Consider the following 24430-nt stretch of genomic DNA (forward strand, 5'->3'; position numbering starts at 1 on the left):
ACAACAAATGTTATAAAGAACTAGAATTTTTTTTTTTTAATGTAGACCTGCTCATTTACCACATGTATGCAATGCAAGTTTACTGCACACTGAATGAAGATTCACCCAATACCCCGATTTGAATTTGCTTCCTCCCAGTCAGGTTCATACATTTGGCTGAGGGTACTGGCATATGTGGGTAGATTTAGGCTGGAGATTGTGCCTTGCCTGGCTTCTTCAATTTTTTTTATAAATAGACATGCAAAGAGTGATGGGTTCTCCATGGGTTCCCCTCACAATAACATAACCCTTGCTGTAGCCCTAACACTAATACTAACCCACCTGGCAACCCTTACATTAACTCACCCTGTAATGCTTACATTCATTTATTTTGAAAACCTCCCATTAACCTAGCCTGTAACCCTCACACTCACCTGTCCTGTAACCTTCACACTAACCCACCTTGTAACCATCACACTAAGCGTTTATTCCCACTTAGTAAGCAACTATAGACTTGCTTATAAAGGCATTTTTTGCATGTTTCTACACACGTATAAGCACATTTTTGGAAGTGATTTTGAGCAAATGTGCATGTGTATGCAAGTTCCTGGGTGGGAGAAGAACAGAGGAGAACAGTTGTTCAGGTGCAAAAATGCTCAAAAACACTTTTGTTGCATGTTTACAGGCAGTTCCATTGAATTTATGGGGACAAAACTTTGGTAACTTTTCAAGTATCAAGCTTTGAGCATATGAGTATAGAGATGTGAGTAGCCTGTATTGAAAACAATGCAATAACTATTGCTGAGCTTTGTCACACATAGGATTAGGCGCAAAAATGCTCAAGTGTGAATGGGGGCTATCTCATTCTGTAACTTTCATACCAACCCACCTTTTAACTGTCACAGCAACTTATTCTATAATGCTAACTTGAACCAATTCTGTAACCCTCATAGTAACACACCTTGTAACAGACCAGATATTCAATATATTATGTCTTTCATGAGACCTAGTGGTTGATTTACTAAAGGTAAATAGACTGTTCATTTTGCAGGGGAGTTTTCCCCAGAGCTTGTGGTGAAATTTCATTTTGCAAAGAATACAGAAGGAAAAGAAACATTTTTGCTTGCACATGATTGGATGATTGAAGTCAGCAGAGCTTCACCTCATTCACTAAGCTCTGGGGAAAATTCCTTTGCAAAGTGGAACTTCTCTTGCAAAGCGAACAGGCTACACTCACCAGCCACTTTATTAGGTACGCTTTGCTAGTACCGGATTGGACCCCCTTTTGCTTCAAAACTGCCTTCATTTTTTGTGGCATAGATTCAACAAGGTGTTTTAAATATTCCTCAGAGATTTTGGCCCATATTGACATGATGACATCACGCAGTTGCTGCAGATTTGTTGGCTGCACATCCATGAGACGAATCTCGCGTTCCCTTACATCCCAAAGGTGCTGTATTGGATTGAGATCTGGTGACTGTGGAGGCCATTGGAGTACAGTGAACTCATTGTCATGTTCCAGAAACCAATTTGAGATGATTTGAGCTTTGTGAAATGGTGCATTATCCTGCTGGAAGGAGCCTTCAGAAGATGGGTACACTGCAGTCATAAAGAGATGGACATGGTCAGCAACAATACTCAGGTAGGCCGTGCCATTTAAACGATGCTCAATTGGTACTAAGGGGTCCAAAGTGTGTCAAGAAAATATCCCCCCACTATTACACCACCAGACTGAACAGTTTATACAAGGCAGGATGAATCCATGCTTTCATGTTGTTTATGTCAAATTTTGACCCCACCATCTGAATGTGGAAGCTGAAATCAAGACTCATCAGACCAGGCAACATTTTTCCAATCTTCTATTGTCCAATTTTAGTGAGCCTGTGCGAATTGTAGCCTCAGTTTCCTGTTCCTAGCTGACAGAAGTGGCACCTGGGTGTGGTCTTCTGCTGTTGTTGTCCATCTGCTTTCTGATTAACTGTTTGGAGACCATCTGAGTTACTGTTGCCTTTCTATCATCTCAAACCAGTCGATCCATTCTCCTTTGACATCAACAAGGCATTTTCGTACACACAACTGCCACTCACTGGAAATTTTCTCTTTCTCGGACCATTCTCTGTAAACCCTAGAGATGGTTATGTGTGAAAATCCCAGTAGATCAGCAGTTTTTGAAATATTCAGACCAGCCTGTCTGGCATCAACAACCATGCCACATTCAAAGTCACTTAAATTCTCTTTCTTCCCCATTCTAATGCTAGGTTTGAACTTCAGAAAGACATCTTCACCACGTCTAGATGCCTAAATGCATTAAGTTGCTGCCATGTGATTGGCTGATTTGCAATTTGTGTTACCAAGCAATTGAACAGGTGTACCTAATAGAGTGTCCAGTAAGTGTATTTGCCTTTAGTAAATGACCCCCCTAGTGTTCAAGGGACTGTCTGAGTTTTTTAGCTCCAAAAGTAGACTGGATTATCAAAAGTGGGCAGGATTTTGCCAGATCGAGGGATGGGATTAACATGTCTTTTTCAACCTTTGAAAATTTATATATATGCTCCTCCAGTTTTTCACTATATATTCTATCTCACAATGCAGCAGCTGCTTTAATGTGAACCCATATTGTGCAGAGGTTATGAGGCTCCATAAAATGTAATTTAATTGTATCTGCACACACTCAGGGACAGGATTCCTGAACAGTTCTCCCCATGGAGAAAAATGCGAGACACAGAGCTTGAAAAGCCAGTGACTGCAAACTACTGATAGCATTTAGTGCACAACGACATCTGTCACACTTCTCCTTCTCAATTTCATTTTCTTTTGATTCTTCTTGCAGAGAATTATTTGGCCACTTGACTCTCTTTTTCTTCAGTCAGCTGACTTTCACATGGCTTTATCCACATGGAAAGGGCTTAAAATAGGTCAATAATTCTTTTATTTCCATACTTTCAAGTTTGGCAAATAAAGTTAAAACTTAGCCTATCTCTGTATACCTTTATACTCCTATATAGTTTATATAGTGGTGGAAAGTTCCACATCCCCAAATAATTAGAAATCATAAGACAAGAAAAAATTGGAACTTGAGGTGCCACACAACCAGAGTATGAAATCTTTAAAGTCATTTTATTTATATATCAATTAAAATGGCTTATTTTAAATAAAACCCTCAATTAAAAGCATAGGATATCCGTGTGTTTCTGTTGGCTATTACAACAATAAACCATCTGCATTATTTTAAAACATTTCCATCTATCTTTGCCCAGCTATCATATATGTCTGTGAAACTTTGTATTACGCTCCTGCCAGACATTTTGAAAATCCAACCTACCAGCTAGGGACAATACTAGGGTTGACGCTTACTTTGAGACAATATCAAAAGAATGTGGGCAGATGTGGGCACAATATGGGTGAGATTTTAAGGGGTTCTGGTCAGATAACATTTATCTTTTTCACTTACATGCTGTAGGCCCTGTACTAATATGTCAGTCTTCACTGGTCAACACGCTACATCCTTGGCTCAGGACCCAATTAGTGTCAGAAACCAGTTACTGCACATTAGAACCATCATATGTAGAAGAAAAAGATAGAAGTATTGATGTGTAGCCATATCCTCCAGAATGTAGACCTTTGTGTTGTCTACAGTATGATGAAAATAATAGCAATACATATGGCCTGGCCTCTGTCAACCCCCCCCCCCCCCCCCCCCCCCCACCCCAAGAATTGGAATTTGAAGGAGCCAGGCAGAAAACGAGTGGCCAAACAGCAGTTCCACCTAGTCAGATACAGCCACTGTTCATGTATTCTGAAAGCTGTGGGTTCCAGCAGTCGGAATACAATAGTCAGCAGTAGAGATTCCTCTATCCAAACCATTTAGCGTTGATGGGGGAATCAATAGATTCCTCTCATTCAGCCCACAGTGCTAAACAAGAAACATTGGGGTTGATTTACTAAAACTGGAGAGTGCAAAATATGGTGCAGCTCTGCAAAGAAACCAATTAGCTTACAGGTTTTTTTCTCAAAGCTTAAAGTAGAAAACCATGAAAAAAACAAACAAAAACAAAATTAAATCTTCTCCCTGCAAGGTAAAGGCCTAATGTACTAGTATGCATCGCATACTAGCACATTATGAATAACTTACCTGAAAACTAAGCCCTCCAGTGGCGTGCTGTCACCGCTGAAGGTGCTTCCATCTTCCCCCAGTCTTCCTTTCGGGCCCACGAGCTGTGGCCATCTGATTGGCCAAGCCGCAATTTATTCACTCCTGCACATGCATGTGTGAGTCATGGCCGTGGCACGGCTCTCTCAATGGACAGCATGCTGTCCACTGAGAGTGCAGTGCGCATGCACTGGAGATGTCAGGTGAATGCTTAGGTAAATACCTCCTAAACTGTACACGTTTAGGAGATATTTACTGTAACTACAGGTACGTCATATTATAGGCTTACCTGTAGGTATAAATGCGAAAAACACCTTTACTACTTCTTTGATTGAACAAGCTAAAGTTAGAAGCTGCTTGGCTACCATGCACAGCTGCACCAGATTTTGCACTCTCCAATTTTAGTAAATAAACCCCATTGTGTAGTATGGCCAGCTTATCCATCATTTCCTTTCCATTGGAAGGTCATGGTCGGTGCACAAAGCTGGCCCGCCACTTCAATTCAATTTCTTCCTGCAATTGAATTTTTCATACTTGCTCTCTATGATAAAAGTTAGACTAGTTATAAGAGATTATTTTATTATGTAATGGAAACAATTTACAGGAAGTAGGTGATATCATATATTTGTATGTGAAGACATTTCCAGTTTATTCCACGTTGTTTTCAAGCAATACAAAGCCAACACCTTGCAATATATAGCTAAGAAACGGAATCTTACACAAAGAGTTCCTTAAATGGCTAATTTAGAATGGTGTGTTTTATTTAAGTGTCATTAGGTATGCGGCTTTTGTAGTGTTTTATAATAGTTCTGTGCAAACAATGTTTTGAGCAAGTCTTGGCAAACATGGAGGAGGACAATATAACACTATGGCTGCACTGAGATCAAAGAGCTGTGAATAATGGTGTCAAATGGAAATCAGAAACATGAAGGATAAATATTAAGTTATCCAGTTTACAAAGTAAAGCCTTGAGAAAATATGAAGCCTGCACTGAAGCAAATTGTTGGCCAGATCTTTTAAATGTTGTTATCCTTGGATAACATTTCAATAAAAAAGTATGCTGAAGCCAAAAGTACCCCATATTATATGTTTTACCTTTTAAACTGGAGTCTAGATCCAGATATGGGCGTTCTTTTGGATCTCCTTTAGGAAACTCTTCATTGAATTAGCTGTAGCCTACTTGCACTTCAGAATTAGATAGTGTCACAAATTTATTGTTGCTGGAGAGATAATAATTTACTATGGCTATCTAAAATGCAACATGTATGCATCAGTGGAAATTCGAAAAAATATGGACTTTATAGGCACATATGTATAAAATTAACACATTTATTGATCTACAATAAAATAATTTGTATGCAATATAACAAAAAGATAAAGAGATTTTTCTATAAAAACAATAGGTCATGGACTAGATATAAATCCCTCTAGAAGTTAATTGGCATATATGAACCTATGTGTGAAAAAAAGTACAATGAAATTCACATATCCTCTAAAGTTTGGGGTTCACTTATCCTCGATCGACCTCATGAGTTTCGCTCTACATGTTTCGCAACCTGGTCGCTTCTTCAGGAGCTTTAAAAATTTGCAATAAGAATTTTGCAGTTAAAGCACTCACCACCAAAGCCTGGTAGGGTCCCCCCTCAGGAACATGGCTGCTATAGGGTCACTTGTCAGAATGTGGGGATATATGCATTTTGTTTCATAGCCACATTAGCCCATGGCTTTCTGTATTTATATAGCAGCTACAATTACACTGTCTATGTCTATATTTTGAAACCTCATGTGCATAGCTCCTTACACTTTTATATGACATGAAGCTGTTCTCCTGAAGGCTTCTGCATGCTTTTACTGCATTGCAAGACCTGCGTTATCAAGCTTTATATTTATGCAATGGATTAATGCTGCAGACTCGTCAGAGGGATGCTCTCATTGCACTTGTGCAATAACCAAGCCACCTAATTGGCTAGATCCCAGTCTCCATCTCGCAAAATCCCATTACAATGCGCTCCAACACAGTGCAGGAGGGCATTCTCACAGGATTGGTGAGGTGCATTATTGAAACCCCTCTTCCTGAAACCATCTGGGGACGTTCTGATGTTGGTATTTGACTCCATGGTAATGTCACTGTAATGACCCCATGCCACCACAGTGATATCACTTAACCTCACCAGGTTATGAGGTTTTATATAATTCTGTTATTTTAAGATTGCTTATGCACCTTTTTTTGAATACAGATGGAGCAGGGCGGTCATCTAAGCATAGGTTACATTTTTCCAAAAGTTCTGCTTCAAGTAGCTTTTGATATTAAAATGAAAGGTATAGTCAAGTATAAATCCATGTGTGGCCATCAACTGACATTGTTACATAGTTACCATGGTTGAAAAAAATTACATAGGTCTATCTAATTCAACCAATAGAAAAAAAAAATAGAACAAAAAAAAAACATCCATATACAGAATCCTATACCCACAGTTGATCCAGAGGAAGGCAAAAACCCTATAAAGCTATAAGTTATCTATATAGTTATTATAAAAAAACACAGTAGGAGGTTGTTAGATGATATAATGGAATATTATCATAACATAACAAAAAGTTATGGATTCATTATAGTACTATAGGAACAAAAGTCTATTACATGATATATTAAAAGTATTTCCGTAGAGGTGAACACAGTTGAGCTATGTAATAATAAAAAAGATATAGAGCACCATTAAATTGAAGTCTGTAAGCATGTAATAACCTTTTTAAAAGATCCAATGAAATAGAAGAGTTTATTAAATGACACAATATTAAAATAGTAGAGATCAGGAGATCAGAGATAATTACCGAAAAGTGTGCTACATTTCATGACTAGCTGGCAGCTGTTATTGACTTCCACTGTGTTAAAGGTTTGTACCTACAAATGTCCTTGGTGCTGAACCATAAAATCTCACACCTTAAAGATAAATGGTTAGGCAGCACTAACCAATATTTTAGAATTAAATTATGAAGTTGACCTGGTAAATTGTAAAAAAAAATCCATCCAGAAGAAACCTGTAAAAGAAGAAGCTAAATATTTAACCATGGGTAACGAGTGGAATCTTTTTTTTCTCTTGCAGAGCTAGGAGCCCCAATGCTACCTGACAAGGCCAGGTGTGTTAGATAGCCTGTCTCTTCTGAGTACCGCCACTACATCACTACAGCACACAGTAATGATACAGTGGTTGGTATATGGAACCCCACCATCCAGAGGAGGACATGCTTTCCGTGTATTGGTGCTCCTAGCTCTGCAAGAAAGTGAAGATTTCACTCACTGCTCACAAGAAAGTTGGTTAGGTTCTTTTATACAAGCAACCAGGTGCTTTCTGGATAACCAAACCCAACCCCTGATAACACTTATTTTCCCTGCACTCCTTAACTACTACATTCACCTGCCTGAGCCCCATAAAATATCTGGCATATCTGGGTATGGGGAAGCATTTTACCTTCTTCCACTTCCTTTTATGATGCAGTGCACAGTCACATAAGTATAGGGAGAGGAACAGAATCATGCACATGACTTTTCTCAGGACTAATGCAGTGAAGAGAGTGAAGAGGCAGCACAGGGAACATAGGTTTACACACTGTACTATTAAATACCTCATCTATCCAAAAAGCAATAAAGGCAATTTCTGAAAAAAGAAATTGGAAAGGATTAAGAGAGGTGCATGGAAGCCAGCCAGCCCCCAGTCTGATGTACTCACCCTCCAGTCTGCCACCAACCATGCATTTTCTTGCGTTTTTGGTGGATGCAGTCTAATTTTACCCCAGTTTTTTCATATATAGGGATGGAGACCATAGCATGACCTGCTTGTCTCATGTAAAGTCCCAAATATTTTATGAAATTAGGGATGGAGACACTGTGCTATACAGGCAAATTGCCTCATATAAAGTCCCAATCTGCGTTTTACACTGCATCCACCAAGGGGTTGGAGGTGTATGCTTCTCAGCTGGTCGTTTTCAGTTTGTACCATCTTAAGAACATTTCTATTAGAGTTTTGAGATACTAGACCAGTCATGGATGGAAGTGGGTTGGGGGGAGATGGGCTGCTCCCTCTCACCTGCCTCCTATTCATCCATTAGCAGCCATGTGCTCCCAGAGTGGAGACACTCAAATTTAAAAGTGTTAGGACTGCAGATAAAACAGGGTGCCGTGTCGTGGCTCTGCAGCTTATACATGCGTTTGCAAATGCGTGTCAACTAAACTCCTGTTCTTCATTTATATCATGAGACAGGTCTACTTGGTTGGTGGCAGACTGGAGGGTGAGTACATCAGACTGGGGGCTGGCTGGCTTCCATGCACCTCTCTTAATCCTTTTCAATTCGTTTTTTTCCGATACAGGGATGGAGACGCTGGGCATAACTGCTGGTGTCTCACTTAAAGTCTCACATAGCCCCCATTGTCTATAAAGGCAATTTCTTTCATCTCGGATAGAGTAAGGGAGGGTTTTAACCCCATAAGTTTTTTTTGCCGCCATCTGTGTCCCATTGGGGATATCTCTCTTCACTTTATGTCCTACAGCCAAAACAGGAAGTGAGAGAAAATCCAGTCACCAGAACTAGTGTCCCTTTTAGAAGATTTCCTCTCTGTTCCTATTCTGGTGACCACCCAAAATTTAGATTTTCTTTCACTTTCAGTGACAACAGTAAATGGGACAAATAGAGAGGGTGAATCTCCCAGGGGACACAGAAAGTACTAAAAATTTGACAGAGGATCTAATCCCTCCACTCCAGCAAGAATTAAAAAAAAAAACATTATGCTTGATGAAAAATGGCTGCTTTGCCCTTAATCGGCAAAGTACAGTCTTTTTTTTTTTAAGCCCATAATGCAGACGGTTTAAGAACCCAGCCCCTCTTGTGACATAAGAAGTCCCTCACAAGCTTGTTAGACCATTGATAACAATAGAGCGATTTTTGCTTCTGTTTAGTAATATGAAAATGCTGTATAAACAGAGCATTACATAAATATTCACTCAAATTCTACATTTTGTACTGTACAACCTGGAGTTAAAGTAAACCTTTCACAAATGTGAGCAAATCAAAATGAGCATATGCTGCTGTGCTTCAACTTCCTGTTGAATGGTGGCTACATTTTTCCCCCATGGTCCCACTTTATGTAGGAAGGTAGCCACCCTCCCTTGCTTGCTCCCAAAATGTACTGATGATTATGCACTAGGAACATTTATATTAAATAACTGTTTTGAAGTTTAGATACACTTTAATTTAGGGATTTGTAGGGTGATGGAGTCATTGGATGTTCAGAGAAGACAGAAGATTTACAATTGCGTTACTTTACACATCTAGATGGAGCTATTGAAAGTGCATTTCCCTCAGGCACTCATGGTTCTTTCCAGTAGTGTGGTCAGGTGGCGGTATAGGGAAGCACAGTAAATAAATACAATTTTCTAGGCCCTTGAACAAGTTGAATGGCTGTATAATTTTGCTGATGGAAGCGTATGTAATACAGCAGAAGCAGAAGGGACTGCTTTTTCTATTTGTGGGATCTGATTATCTCCTCTAGTGAGTCAGAGAACAAAGTTGTCAACCCAGCTCCTTATTTTCCTCTGCTTTTAATGTACAAAAGGCCTGGTTATTTCTTATTTTTCCCAGTTATAATTAGAGATGTTAAATGTTACATAATAGGATAACAGATGGAGGCCATAAATGAGCTAACAAATGAATAAATAAATTAATTAATGACTTGCCGCCTGCACTGCTTAAATGAGCTTGTGGTATTACCGCGTGAATGAAACGCTTTGTTTTGTATATTCCATATAAGAAGACACATTAGCAAGTCTTAATACATTCTACCTGTCTCTCTGAACAGCATATGACATTGGCATTTAAATGAGTGCTAGGTTAACTAACACTAAAACAGCATTTTTATTACATACAAGATGTCACAAACTCATAGTATTAAACAGTCGCTTGGAATGATCATGTAAAGGAATAATCCTCCAAGCTATGTTTGTATCTAAAAAAGCCACATAGATTACCTCGTTACAGTAAAAAACAAAAAAACAAAAAATAACTTTTGGGAAAAATGGACTACTATGGTTGAGCTTGATAGACTGGTGTTTTTATTCAGCCTTATTAACTATGTAACTATGGTATACCGATACCTCGAACTGCCATTCTCACGTGCACCTATACATTTTTTTGATTTTGTAGATAACATAGATAATCCAAAATACAGTTTCAAGCTGAACCCCTGGCACACAGCTAAATACACAGATGAAATTATTATTAGAAAGCTGTTGTAACTGAGAAACGATTTGTATTGCTAGCCATGCAGTTCTGAAATATCCACAGCTCTGCCACACAGCACAGTCCTGTTTTGCAGAGCAGAAGACCCAGTTTTTGCAATTAAAAAATATCTTCACTCCCCCCTTTATATTTTTTTTCTATCCCCTCTAACCATGACAATTGTTTGTCCTCAAAAAGCACACTCACACAACCAGCAGATTTAGCATTGTCTGGTGTAACCTGCTGCTCCACCACCCCCCTCCTGGTCCCACTCCGTCATCTTCTGTACTGACATCATCAGTGGATCAGTGGCCAAAAGTCTCTTCCTGACCCCTGCACCCAGCCCGCTGCACATGGGCAGTGTGCCTGAGATTGCCTAGCGCAGTGATGGCGAACCTTGGCACCCCAGATGTTTTGGAACTACATTTCCCATGATGCTCATACACTCTGCAGTGTAGTTGAGCATCATGGGAAATGTAGTTCCAAAACATCTGGGGTGCCAAGGTTCGCCATCACTGGCCTAGCGCATTCGCAGTGTGCTTGGCATTGAAATGGGTGATGTGAATATCCCAAAAAGCTTTATGAAGGAGGGGAGGGGGTGCATCATTTTCAGGCAAAGAAAACCAGAAGAATGGAGTAGGGACCCTCAGAACAAGAATTACATTTTTTTTTTTTATTTATTATTTTTTTCAATACTGTGAAATAAAAAAAGAAGGAAAAATATCTAAAGTGCTAAAAAAGGGTCAAGGTTCACATTAAGTAACACTTACAGTTCTTATAACTCCCCCAGCATGCTCCTTGCTATCAAGATGAGCACTGCACCACAACTGATTGGGTCCTTGTGTTGTTTCTTGCTTAACTACAGGTTTTTTTTCACATATTGGTTCAATTTACTCCATAGGTCTGGTATAGTAATGCCTATGGTATTAAATTTGCTAACTCCTATCTGCCATTGTGAGGTCCAATGAGGTGTCGACTGAGGAGATACAATACGAGATACGATATTCTCTATAAGAAATGAATTTTATGATAAAAAATACTTCATACATCCTAGTGGCTATTTACCCTTTAGCAGCATATCCAAGGTTATGCAGGTTTGGACAGCATTAAAAAATGGCTCAGCTATCATGATGCAATAGGAAATCCTGCTAATCTGTGCTGCATAAGCATCAAAGCCATCATCATGATGTACTGGAGGAGAGGGAAGACGCAACATTTGTGAATTGCATGCTGCTACTCCCTTATTGCAATGAATGGGGGTAACAATATTGATTAAATATATTTGGTTGTTTTTAAAGCTCCTCATTTTTAAATCATGTTGGCCTTAAAGCTGAATTCCAGGTATGACAATTTTTACATAGTAACAATGCTCCAGCATGGAACAATGTAAGTCTGTATGTCCCATATCTGTAAACTCCCCCGGAAGCTAGAAAATGTAGTACAATGTAGTAGCAGCCTTTAGTGCTGCTAGCTTGCAGATCCTCTGCTGAACGGCTGCACTGCTGCTTACTCAGCACAGGAGGGCACTAACTTGGCACGGGCACCATTCAGGGAACACTTTGCATTTCCTCAATTATTGCAAATTGTTTTCTGATTGGATGTGGTGGAGAGGCGGGACAGTGATATCATGATCTCTACCTCGTCCAAACAGAGACTGCTTTGGCTTTATTACAAAAATGCAAAGTGTTCCCTGAATGGCGGCTGTGCCAAGCTAGTGACTCCCTGTATGCATGTATGTATGTAATGCAGCAGGGCAGCCACTCAGCTTGTGACCGGGAAGCTAGGGGTGATCACTGTAATAGCAGTGCTTACTATGGTGTTTTGCAGCTTCCACAGAGATCCCACAGATTTGTCACATACATACCTTCACTGCTCCAAGCTGGACCAATGTAACTATGTAAAAATTGCCATACTTGGAATTCATCTTAAAGGTACTTTTGTACAGTTACCATTTTAATGGCTCAACTTTCTGCAGATTGTAATGACATAAAACACCTGGTACCCAGGGACCATGTCCTTGCCAAGACTGTAAAGTTGCTCACCGACACTAGAGGTCATTTGGACATGCAGGCATTATCCAAGCACCTGAGGCAATTCCATTGGCCTATGATTCCTTAAAGTGGTTAAAAAGGCACAAGGTCTTTAACCTTAATGCATTCTATGCATTAAGGTAAAAAAAAACTTCTGAGTGCAGCTCTCCCCCCAGCCCCCCTTAAACATATCCAAGCCCCATCTCGAGCCAGCGATGTGCATGAAAACAGCCGCTCTTCCATGTCTCTCTCTCCTCATTGGCTGACAAAGCAGCGGGAGCCATTGGCTCCTACAACTGTATATCATAGCCAGTGAGCCAATGAGGAGAGAACAGGGGGTGGGGCCGAGCCACGCTCCATGTGTGAATGGACGATGTCCATTCACAGGAGTGTGGCTCGGTAGGGAGCCTGTTTGAGTGCTCACAGTGCCCACATAGCAAGAAGCTTGCTATTGGTGGCACTCAGCAGTTGGGAGGAGCTAGGACTGCTGGCAAGGGACCCAAAAAGAAGAGGATAAGGGCAGCTCTGTGCAAACCCATTGCACAGAGCAGGTAAATATAACATGTTATTTAAAAAAAATTACAACCTTTAGAATCACTTTAAACAAGTCGGGTTACCAGTTCTGATCAAGCCTATACAGAAAGTTGTTGGAGAGGTGCCACAGACAACTTTGGCAATAGATGTTAAGGGAAAAGAGGGATCAGACAAAGTTTTCTCATGAAAGGTTCCATATTTCTGTATACAGAAATGCTCTTAGAAAGCACTACATTTTTTTGTCACACATGGGGCTGTAATTTTGGAAGTACAGATAAGAAATCGGTAAAAAAAAAAAAAGTACCAATTGACCCTTCTACATACACCTTTCATTTTTTTTTTTTATTTATTTATTTATAAATGCATTCGTTTATTCCTACCCTTTATAGACCTGCACCATGCTGTTTACTGCCCAGTTAATCTCAATTCCAGTCATCCATAACAAGCATCTTTTTTGAAGCCCCGGCTTCAGAAGAAATTCAGACTACAGAATATAAAGTAATACAGTAGGACTCCTTCCTTGTCTTCAAAGCACACAAAATGCCCTTTAACACAGATTAAGTATTAGGATTTTCACAGAGGTAATGATGGTGAGATAACTTCCAAGGCAAGACCTCAGCTGTGCTTGTTCCATTCAAAATCATAACTTTAAAGTGTTATTAAAAAAAACACAAAATCAATTGTCTTTCATTGATAGAATAGAGCAGCCAGTTGATGATGCACCTGATAATAAAAGTAGCGGAGAAGGCATTTAACAGCAATAATATATCAGTATCCACTGGAACCAAGTTATAGAGTAAATTCAGTTATAAGGAATAATTCTAGTGAAGCTGGCATTTTCCATCAACATGAGGTCAGTTAAGTCTATAATGAACTGGGAGATTGAAAGTCTCTGCTTGTTACAGCTAACACAGTACAGATATCCTTTTTTTTCCGGAAAACATCTCCAACTACCCAACACAGATGTATACACTTCTTAAGAAAAATAAAGAAAAAATAAAGAAAATGAAAGATGATTATTCTTAAAACGCAACAATGAATATTCTAGTCGAAGCAATCAATGTAATACTCCCACTGTCAACGATTATTTACAAAAATGAAATTGCAAAATTGATTTAAAGCTAAATGCAAGAACAGCCAAGTCCAAGAAAATAACTATCTAATTTTGAGAACACTTTTTTTGCAGGTTTTCTGTAATTTGTTTGCAGAAAACCTTTCCGTTTTTCCACAACACATCTTAATTGAGTATGTTTTGTTGCATAGCATCCCTGTATCTATGAATCCCATGGTTCCTGAGTGATGGCTTGGAGCCTGCTTCCTCCCACCCCATGCATCTTAGTTTTGGCCCATCACTGAACAAGGGGTTGGAGGGAGACACAGCCAACAACCAGAAGGATTAGTATAATGGGTTTTAGTTTCCCCTACCCAGGGAATCAGACACCTGGAGAAGCTTGTTATTCAGTAAAGCTCTATTTAAAAAAAAGAAAAAATATGTCTCTACAAAAGTAAGGTTTGAAATAAAAAAATTAATATGTTAAAAATCATTTTGGGCCTGAAGATCACTTAAAAATGCCATACATATTTTATGAAAGCAGAGACCCTGGGGAATAAAATGGTGGTAGTTCCAATTTTTTTTGTCTTGTGATATTAATGGTTTATCAAGCGCAAAATCTCAGTAAAAAAATACATATAAGTTAACTTTAGTCCATAAAATGGCGGCAAATGTTAGTATCCTAAATTTTTCATAGGTGATGTTTTAAAAATCCCTACAGGTCATCAGTTTAATATTAACCAGGAATAATGGCCCTAGATTTTTGCTCTCATTCCAGCACGCACAGCAATGTCACAAGTGTAGTGCAATCTACATTTTTATATGTAGGCCCCCTCCCCTCCCCCCATGCATATGTTTATGTTCATATGTGTTTGTGTATGCAGAGATGGGGAACGAAAAAAAAAAAAATTTTTGGGGGTGGCGTTCAAATTCTTGAGTGGAACTTTGTTTTTTATTACATTTTTTTATTACACAGGACACCAAAAGTCCCCTATGTGGTACCACTTTGTTTTAACTGGTTCTCTTTATTGCAATATCCTAAGACAATCCTAATATCTCACCTGCCCTCTTTTAAAGCTAATAGAGCACAAATCGCACTCCAATAGCTTCTTTGCCAGCAACAGCGGCCAGAGAAAGTGAGAGCTGAACCCAGAAGTAATGTAATATACCTCACTTACGGGTAGTGGAGATCACCAAACAGATGGCTGCTGGTCTCTCTATGCCCCAACCTGCTGGCACCCACTCTGGTGGTTGGCAAACATGGCAGGGGGTCCACTTGGAGGGGGGGGGGGTTTGAAGGGAGTTGTTAGATTTATACAGCAGACCTACAGTGGGGCTGATGCTGCACCTGTCCCTCCTGGGTGCAACGAGAGGTACGCTCTGCTTCTAGAAAGCCCTGTGTGCAAGGAATCTTAACGACTTCTGGACTGGAAGGTTTTACCCCGTTAATGACAGTTCATTTTTTGTGATACTGCACTGAGTTACTTTAACTGACAATTGCACACGCTGTACCCAAACAAAATTGATGTCCTTTTTTCCCACAAATAGAGATTTCTTTTGGTGGCATTTGATCACCTCTGGGAAATTTATTTTTTGCACAATAAACAAAAAAAGAGCGACAGTTCTAAAAAAAAAACAATATTTTTTACTTTCTGCCATATAACATTCCCAATAAAAAAAATTTTAAATAAAAATTTTTTAACTAAATTCATAGTTTTAGGCCAATATGTATCCTGCTACATATTTTTGGTAAAAAAAATCCCAATAAGTGTATATTGATTGGGTTGCGCAAAAGTTATCGCGTCTACAAACTAGTGGATAGATTTTTGTCCTTTTTATTTATTTATTTATTTATTACTAGTAATGGCAGCGATCAGCGATTTTTAGCGGGACTGCGACTTTGGGTCACACAGATTGGACACCTAACTGACACTTTTGGGGGGACCAGTGACATTACTACAATAATCAGTGCTAAAAATATACACTGTTACTGTAATGACACTGGCAGGGAAGGGGTTAACACCGGGGGGTGGGGGGGGGCGATCAAAGGGTTCAATATGTGCATAGGGGGTGTTTTATAACTGTGTATGGATGGGTTTTCTGAATAAACACAGAGACCTGTGTTCCTAAATAGGAAAATCCTGTGTTAAAATGACTATAAAGCTGTAGTTTTCAAACACAAAGCATTCAAACTTATTTAATGGGGCTCATTTATAAATACTGTAATACAGCAAAATTTAAGGTATTTCAAAGAACAAACAACAATGTTAGTGTTCGTCGTTTTTATTGTAGAATCTGTCTGGTTGTAACAGCCGCTCTATCAATTTCTCACCATTAACTTTGCTTACTTTGTTAATCAGCTTTAGTGATTTTTTTTTTCTTTGTTTTCAGCAGGAAAGCTAGGCTGAGACATTTTAGCAGTACTTTATGATCTCCTAAATAACTTTGTCCTTTCAAAAGTACCTCTCTTCCAGCCCAGCTTCATCAGTGACCTTTTTTTCGCCCCCAGGAAGCGGCTGCACTCCAGATATATTTAGAATTGAAATCACTATAATTTGATTTAGTAAATGTGGAACCCAGACACACATTAATAGGACAGAAAATTCTGATGCCTCTGGTCTGAAATATCAAGCAGAACAGGATTAACCCATTCTACAAAATACAGTCAGACATTTTTAAAGAGGTCAGCTATATGTTTACTTTTTTGTAAAATGCCTTATTTTGTAAAATCATAAAAATGTCCTTTTTATGTTGTGGAAGTGAGCAGAGGGGGGAAGTAGTCCAGCAGAGAAAAGCTGTGGCGGGGCTTACAACACACTGATTGGGATTTTAAAGCAGAAGAGGCGGGATTGTCAGGTCACTACAGGAAGTTGGAAAAAAAATCAACCTGACCTACAGTAAATAAAATAGGTACCTTGAGAACGTCATTTTCTGACGAAACATACGTCGGTCGCGGCGTGCTGACGTCACCTCTACGAGACGCTCAGGCGGGTGTTTGAAGCTGTCCGGCCGGCAGCTTTGATTCAGTGCATCTATACATGCTTCTTCTGTAAGTGCATTTCTTTTAACCTTTGTTCTTATTAAACGGTTTTACACTATGGGCATCTCCATTATCATTTTTATGTGAACTTCGGAGCCATATTTGTGGGTCAGCCTCTAGACCACCAGGGACCGGACCTGTTCACAGGGGATAGGATACCTTATCCAGGGCCATCTGGACTCGTGATATTTGCATTATTTGCTTATTTCTGGTAAGCAGGGATTTCGGGTGACGGTCCTAAGGGGGTCACGAGCTATCTGAGTGATCTTATACGCTTGTCATATCTGCACAATCTGGTAATTAAATTGGGAATAAGGTGGTGGCTCATCTTACGGCTTATTTCATTCATTTGGGATTGCTTTGGATTGATTTGCCTTATTTACTTTTTATCTTGTAAGCAGCCTGTGATGGTGATGGTTTCTATTAGCACCTTTCTTTTCTGAAACACACGGGAGTGGTTAATACACCTTCATTATACAGTATCACGCTATGTTTTTGCATTTGTTTTTCACTCCAACATCCACCCAATTGTGATCCTGGGACGGCTATCGCTGTTGAGGAATCCTTCACAGATCTTCATCTGGCTTGGCTGTTTATGCGAAAGGCTCATTATACTGGTACATCTGGTAAGCAGTAACTTCATTTATTGTCTGCACCTGTGGATTTCTGGCTGAATGTTTGGACTTTTTTTTTGTTAATTCAACTATTCATATATTAATCAATATTTTTGGGACTTATTTTGGACTCAATCTTATTTATGTTTTGTGTCACTTAGCGCAGCTTCCCCCATTTACAGTAAATAAAATAACTCTGTAAAAATGTAAGTAAGAACATTTTAAGCCATACCTGCAGGCAGAAACTGTGAAACATCACTTCCTTTAGACAGGCTGTTGTTAGAAATCATGGGGCCCGTACAGCCTAGCTAACAGGAACAGTGAACCAAGCCTAACAGGTTGCTCTATTCATGCAACCAGAATACCTAGGAGAACGAGACTTACATTTTTTTTTTAAATATTTTTTACAATTTGTTTTTTTTTTCATTTTTAACATGAACAGCTCTTTGGGGGTTGGTGAAATACCAGGGGTCTTAACAGACACCCAATGTCTCACTTTCAAGACAGAGAAAGAGATTGAGGACACAGATTCCTCAATCCTATCTCTGCATCCTCAGCTGCAGAGTAAATCAACTGGAAGCACTTTGTACAGAGGCTCCCTGTTTATTCACAAACTGAAGCACTATAAACAAAGGAAGGGTCGTGGGGGGATTGGTTCCAGTAATTTCACCCACTCCTGCTGCTCTGGGCACTCCTGTTAAATGTATGGGGCCCAGGCCCCATACAGGAGGGGTTCAGGTTCTACTCTTTATCAGTGGCCCTGCCTTTAGGCAATTTCTACAAAGTTTAAAAAAAGTTGTTATTTGTGTTCAATAGAACATATAAATTGTTAGACCACATCTAGAGCATGTTTTATAGTTTTTGACCCTGTTTAAACAAAGCGCATAGTAAACCCAGATAGGGTTTTCGGGAGGGCAACTTTATTAACTGTTGTAGCAAAAGGTTAAACAGACTGGGTATAATAATTAACAAAAGTATATATTTTTTGATTAGATAAATATGTATAGGTTATCACAATGAATGGCCTAATGCGGGGAAAAGTAACCCATAGATTGCGATTTACTAGTAGATCGCTGCCAGGTGACAGATGTGTGGTAGATCGTGGTCTGGGCTGGAGCAGTAGCAGGGAGCAAGAGCAATATAAGCCAATGCCTCCTCTGTAGTGCTGGCTCCTGTCCCATGGGAAGTGATACCAACTGCACTCCACCTCTTATCCCGGCTAGCGGTCTCTAGAGTGGTGCCAGCAGTGGGAAAGAAGAGATCTTCAAGTCAGTGTGATGCAATACACTGGGCATTATAGTATAAGGCTGCTTTCACACTGATGTGCAGCAGTTTACCCACACTGCGGGTGCAGTGCAGTGTTGCACTTAGTAATAGACTTCAATTATATCCTGCAGGTTTTGTTGCATTTAAACCTAAGATAGCCGTGCAATGCATGCAATTGCAACACAGTAGTACGGAAATTAGAGGTTTTAATCAGGTGTAAGGAGGCGACACTGTGCTCCATGACCTTTGACTTCTCCCATGGTGTTCAGGCAGATCTCCACCTCTTTAGGGTTGCCTACCCCTGGCCTAATGCGTTTCTCATCCCTAATACCATAGAGCTGACAAAAGGAGATCCACTTAGATTTAAACCATTTCACACAATCACAGAAGGGATCTATTCCATGTGCATGAGACTACATTTGGTATTTTATGCCAAAAATGGTAGTGGTAAACAATAGTAAAAATGTATTTTAAAGTATATTAGATGCACCTCTACCCAGAAATGTCATCACTAGCTATAATTTTTGTTTTTCATCAGTGGGGTGACTGATCCAAAAAATTAAAATAATTAAAAATTATTCTAATTGCTGTTGAACAATGAAGCCAAATGTTTTCCTCATCGTTTATATTTTTTTGCCTTCTTCTGTCAAAGGTAACCGGGCACAGTGTTGCCTCCTCACACCTGATTAAAACCTCTAATTGCCGTACTACAGTGTCACAATCAGGTGCACTGCACAGCAATCATGGGTTTAACTCAGGTGGTAACATATCACCTCCTCACCACCTGTCAAACACACTTAGATTGCTTTTCAGAGGAGCAGCAGTGCCTGCTGCACTTGTGAATGAGCCCTTTGTTGCATGCAGCACCGGAACCCTTAGGTCTTGTTCACACATAAAGTTGGGGAGGGGGGTGGTAAAACCCTGTGATTGAGTTTTACAGCCCCCGATCATTACCCCCTTTAGCTACTGAAGCAGCAGCCATAGGTGTACACATGACGCAGCAGGAATTAAACCCCCTGTTGCCTTTGGTAGGTGTTACTGCCTGCCAATCGTGACCTATTCAAGTAAATGGGGCTACTCTGTAAGTGCCCCCTAACTGCATGCTTCTGCGGGGCCTAAGGAGTTAAAAAAGGTGGTAAGAAAGGAACACAACGCTGCCTGCATTTACCCCTTGTTTGCTGTACTGCACAAGGTTGCAAGGCATTTGCCGAGCAACCTCATTCACTTGAATGAGTTTTGCTTGGTAGATGCTACACCCAGAAACCATGACAGGGCGTACAACTCTTGCTGAGGCTGTGACATGTGTAAACCCCTGGCCACTGCAGCTGAAGGGGTGTGTTTAAGATGATAAAAAAAGAGAAAGAAAAAGTTATGGAGTTTTACCACCCCAAACTACATATGTAAATGAACTCTTACTGTTTTGAGCCCCCTATAAGGCTGCTTTCACACTGATGTGCTGCGGTTTATCAGCACCACGGGTACAGGGCAGTGCATCTGCAACTTTCCTGGGTTAGCTGTGATTTGCCATAGACTTCTATTATATCCTGCAGGTGTGGTGCACTTTCTGAAAGCGCACCAAAACTCCTGCATTCAGAAAGTACACCAAACTTGCAGGATATAATAGAAGTCTATTGCTAAGCGCAGTAAATCTGCAAGAAAGCTGCAGGTACACTGCACTGCACCCGCAGTGTGGGTAAACAGCAGCTCATCACTGTGAAAGCAGCCCTATACTATTATGCCCAGTGTATTGCTTCACACTGACTTGAAGATCTCTTCTTTCCTACTACAGCACCACTCTGGAGACCGTTAGCCGAGATAAGAAATGGAGTGCAGTTGGTATCACTCCGCATAGGACAGGAGTCACTACAGAGGAGGCATTGCCTTAGCTCTTGATCCCTATTAGAGCTCCAACTTTGCAAGTAGTCCCTCTACATTCCACTTTGTTTGAAGCTCTTGGATGGAGGGTCAGCAAGCCCAGACTGCGATCTACCAGTAACCTGGCAGCGATCTTCTAGTACAGGGGTGGGGAACCTATGTCCCGGGGGCTGTATGCGGCCCTCGAAGTCATTTGGTCCGGCCCCCCATGTAGCTGAGTCTGTGTCTCTGTATAGTTCCGGCTCTGTTGTGAGAGTCTGAGTGAGTCACAGGCAGAGTGATATCAAATGCACTCCGCCTGTGACCAATACAGGAAACATCGCCTCTTCCTCCCGCGCAGCACCGCTGCTAGCCAGCATTTCCCGCCAGCAGCACACACAGCAGTACCACCTAGAGCCAGCAGTACCAGCCAGAGCCAGTAGTACTCACAGCAGTACCAGCCAGAGCCAGCAGTACCAGCCAGAACCAGCAGTACTCACAGCAGTACCAGCCAGAGCCAGCAGTACCAGCCAGAACCAGCAGTACCCACAGCAGAACCAATAGTACCCAAAGCAGTACCAGCCAGAGCCAGTAGTACTCACAGCAGTACCAGCCAGAGTCCGCAGTACCCATAACAGTACCAGCCAGCAGTACCTACAGCACAGTACCAGCCAGCAGTACCCAAGGCAGTACCAGCCAGCAGTACCTACAGCACAGTACCAGCCTGAATCAGCAATACCCACAGCAGTACTAGCCTGAGCCAGCAGTACTAGCCAGCAGTACCGACAGCACAGAACAAGCCAGCAGTACCAGCCAGCTGTACCCACCAGCAGTACCAGCCAGCTATGCCCACCAGTAGTACCTGCCAGCAGTTCTTTTCAAAACTTACCACCACAAAAGTCGACTGCACTCCAGACTGACCGACGCAAACCTGGAAAACCAGTTCCGAGTAGCAACATCATCAATACCAGCTAACATCACACACCTTACCAAAGAGAAGCAGTTGCAGCCATCACATTAGGGGTGAATTAATTAAATGTTTGACCAAATATAACAGGCACATTTTTAAGTTGATCATTTTGTACGGCCCCCGAATGATTTTATAAATACCCAAATGGCCCTTGGCAGAAAAAAGGTTCCCCGCCCCTGTTCTAGTAAATTGCGATGTACAGGTTGCTGACCCCTGATGTAGGTGATCTGGTTCCTGGGCAGACAGCTTCTATACCCCAGAGGATCTCCACAGTCCTTTTGGCTTCTAGTTTATTGTAACAAACATATGAATTGAAGTACCAAACCTCTGTTGAAAGGTCCAGGTACGACTTAATTCCAATAAGGGTCAAGGGAACAATTGAAAAAGTAGCCAACACATTTTGGGGGTCCAAAAACATTAGGGCTTGTGAGTAAAAGCAATTTGTATGGCCTAAAAGATAACTGGACCTTTAATGGTATTTCTACACCAGCTGCTGACTGTACCTGTCACAGGTGCTTCAATTCACAATTTTGTTACATTAGGCCCCTTTCACATGGGCGATCCGATCCAATCTGCCTGTCAGTTTTTCAGACAGACCTGATTGGGTGCTCCATGCATCCCTATAGGGCAGCAGATGTCAGTGGTGACATCTCCGCTGACACCCGCTGCTCTCCAATCCGATCCTGCCCGTGAAATCCGGACGGATGGAAACCCTATCTTCTATCCGTCTGGATGATCGGATCAGATGGGATCGGATGAGAACGGACAGGCGGTCCGTTCTCTGCTGATCTCCCCATAGAGGACAGCAGACACACAGAGCGGAGACGGAGCTGTCATCCGCCTGCGGATCGATCCCACGCTGAGCAGAACGGACTCCGTTGAGCGGTGCGCCTGTGTGAAAGAGGCCTTACAACCTGCTGAACACTCCCTTTAACCTGATGAAAGCTTCCTCCAGAACTCAACTCCAAATAACCAAAAAAAAAAACATTTTAAGTGAACTTTTGCAGTGGTATTAGAAAAAAAAAAAAACATATTTTTCAAAATTAAAATATATACACCTGCATTTCTTGATGGACCTATTTATAAATAGTGGAGTAAAAAAGGTCTCCACAAAAGTGGAGAACTTGTGCAGAGAGACCAGTCAGGCTTCAGGTAAAAATTCAGAGAAGTACGAAAAGACTTATTCACAAAACACTAAATCATGCAAAACTAGAAACAGGCATACAAAAAGAAAAAAAGAGTTTGTTACAAAAAATATTCATACCAATTAAATGTAGAAACTAAAAACACAATTGATAAAAGATATAAAAACGATACACATATTATGCAAAGACACATACCAGAAACAAAATAAAAGTCAAAATCAATGTAGGGTAAGTCCAAAATGAATGTACGGTTTGCCATTTAGTAAAATGTATTTAACAATTAATCAAAGAAATGAATAAAGATTTAAACACATTGGTCTGATATATGATGAAGCATAATATTCTAAGATTGCGGCACATGTGTTTCCTAAGGATGTGAAATATAGATCAAATAAGTTAAGAATCCAAAATCAAGTTTTATAACCAAAAATGACAAGGTGGGAAAAATGGTAAGACACAGGAGTAAGTGTTTGAAATACATAAGGTAATTCTGTAATATTACTAAAAACAGCAAACTAGTGATTACATTATATACACATTCTTGCTATAGCGTATTTAATATAAGGCTAGTTTACCACTACAGTAAATATGCATTGGAAGTTACTGAGCAGAAAAACGCTTGGAAATGTATACCCGTTATATAGTTTTAATTTTGCACAAAAAGAGTACATTATGTAGTGAGAATATTTATATATGGACTTTTTTTTTGTTTTTTAATTTATTAACCACAACTGTGATACATGAAGGCTATACAATTTGTAGAAACAATGTACTGACTCCTAAGCATGGTTGATTCTGCAGTGATTATCATGTACTGGGTTAAATTACCCAATATTCCATTCTCCAATGCTGTGGTTGCTTGTCTTTGTTACGAGAACCTAAGGCATTCTACACGAGGTTAGCCACAGGAATTTTCTTCCATAGTAGCAAGAAAAGTTACATTTTTACAAGATCGCATTTTCCATACACAGGTTTATTTACATACTGTATATAGGGGAATATAAATTGTGACTATATATGTTAGTAATGGAAATATATTCAGTATCAGTCCTTAAATATACAGATTAATGATTTTATTTCATTCTTTGGAAAGTGCCTTGTTCACAGCATGATATATAATCTGGAACAATGCAATCCACTTAGACTTAATAATACAGAGGAAACGACGTCTAACCAATAACAACCTTTTACTTCATAAACCAAACCTAAAAATGTTGGTTGGTCATGTTTGTTTAGACTATGATTTTATATTGGGAACCGTTACTGTATTCCCACATTTATAAAGAAAACTACAATTACTTGACTTGAGTTAATTACAAAATACTACCGCTTAAATGAGAAAGGGTACATCTTTACTTCTTTTGAAGACAAAAGTACTAAATGCAATTCTCTTAAATGCAATCACATCTTAATACATTACCCTGTAAGGTATGATTGGGACTTTTACAGCTGGCAACATGAGTGACCTGGATTTAGGCACCCAAATGTGCCTGATTTATTTTGTTTATAGAGGGCAAAAGCCTACTTGGG

At 40.2% G+C, this 24430-nt stretch overlaps 1 protein-coding gene across 1 annotated transcript in view; it reads right to left on the reverse strand.

The window, feature by feature from the left end:
* The window catches only part of RFTN1 (raftlin, lipid raft linker 1), a 488302-nt gene that overhangs the window by 158723 nt on the left and 305149 nt on the right, over positions 1–24430 (reverse strand). The window lies entirely within an intron of this gene.

Source organism: Pelophylax lessonae (assembly GCF_965119305.1).
Source record: "Pelophylax lessonae genome assembly, chromosome: 5".
Classification (NCBI taxonomy): domain Eukaryota; kingdom Metazoa; phylum Chordata; class Amphibia; order Anura; family Ranidae; genus Pelophylax; species Pelophylax lessonae.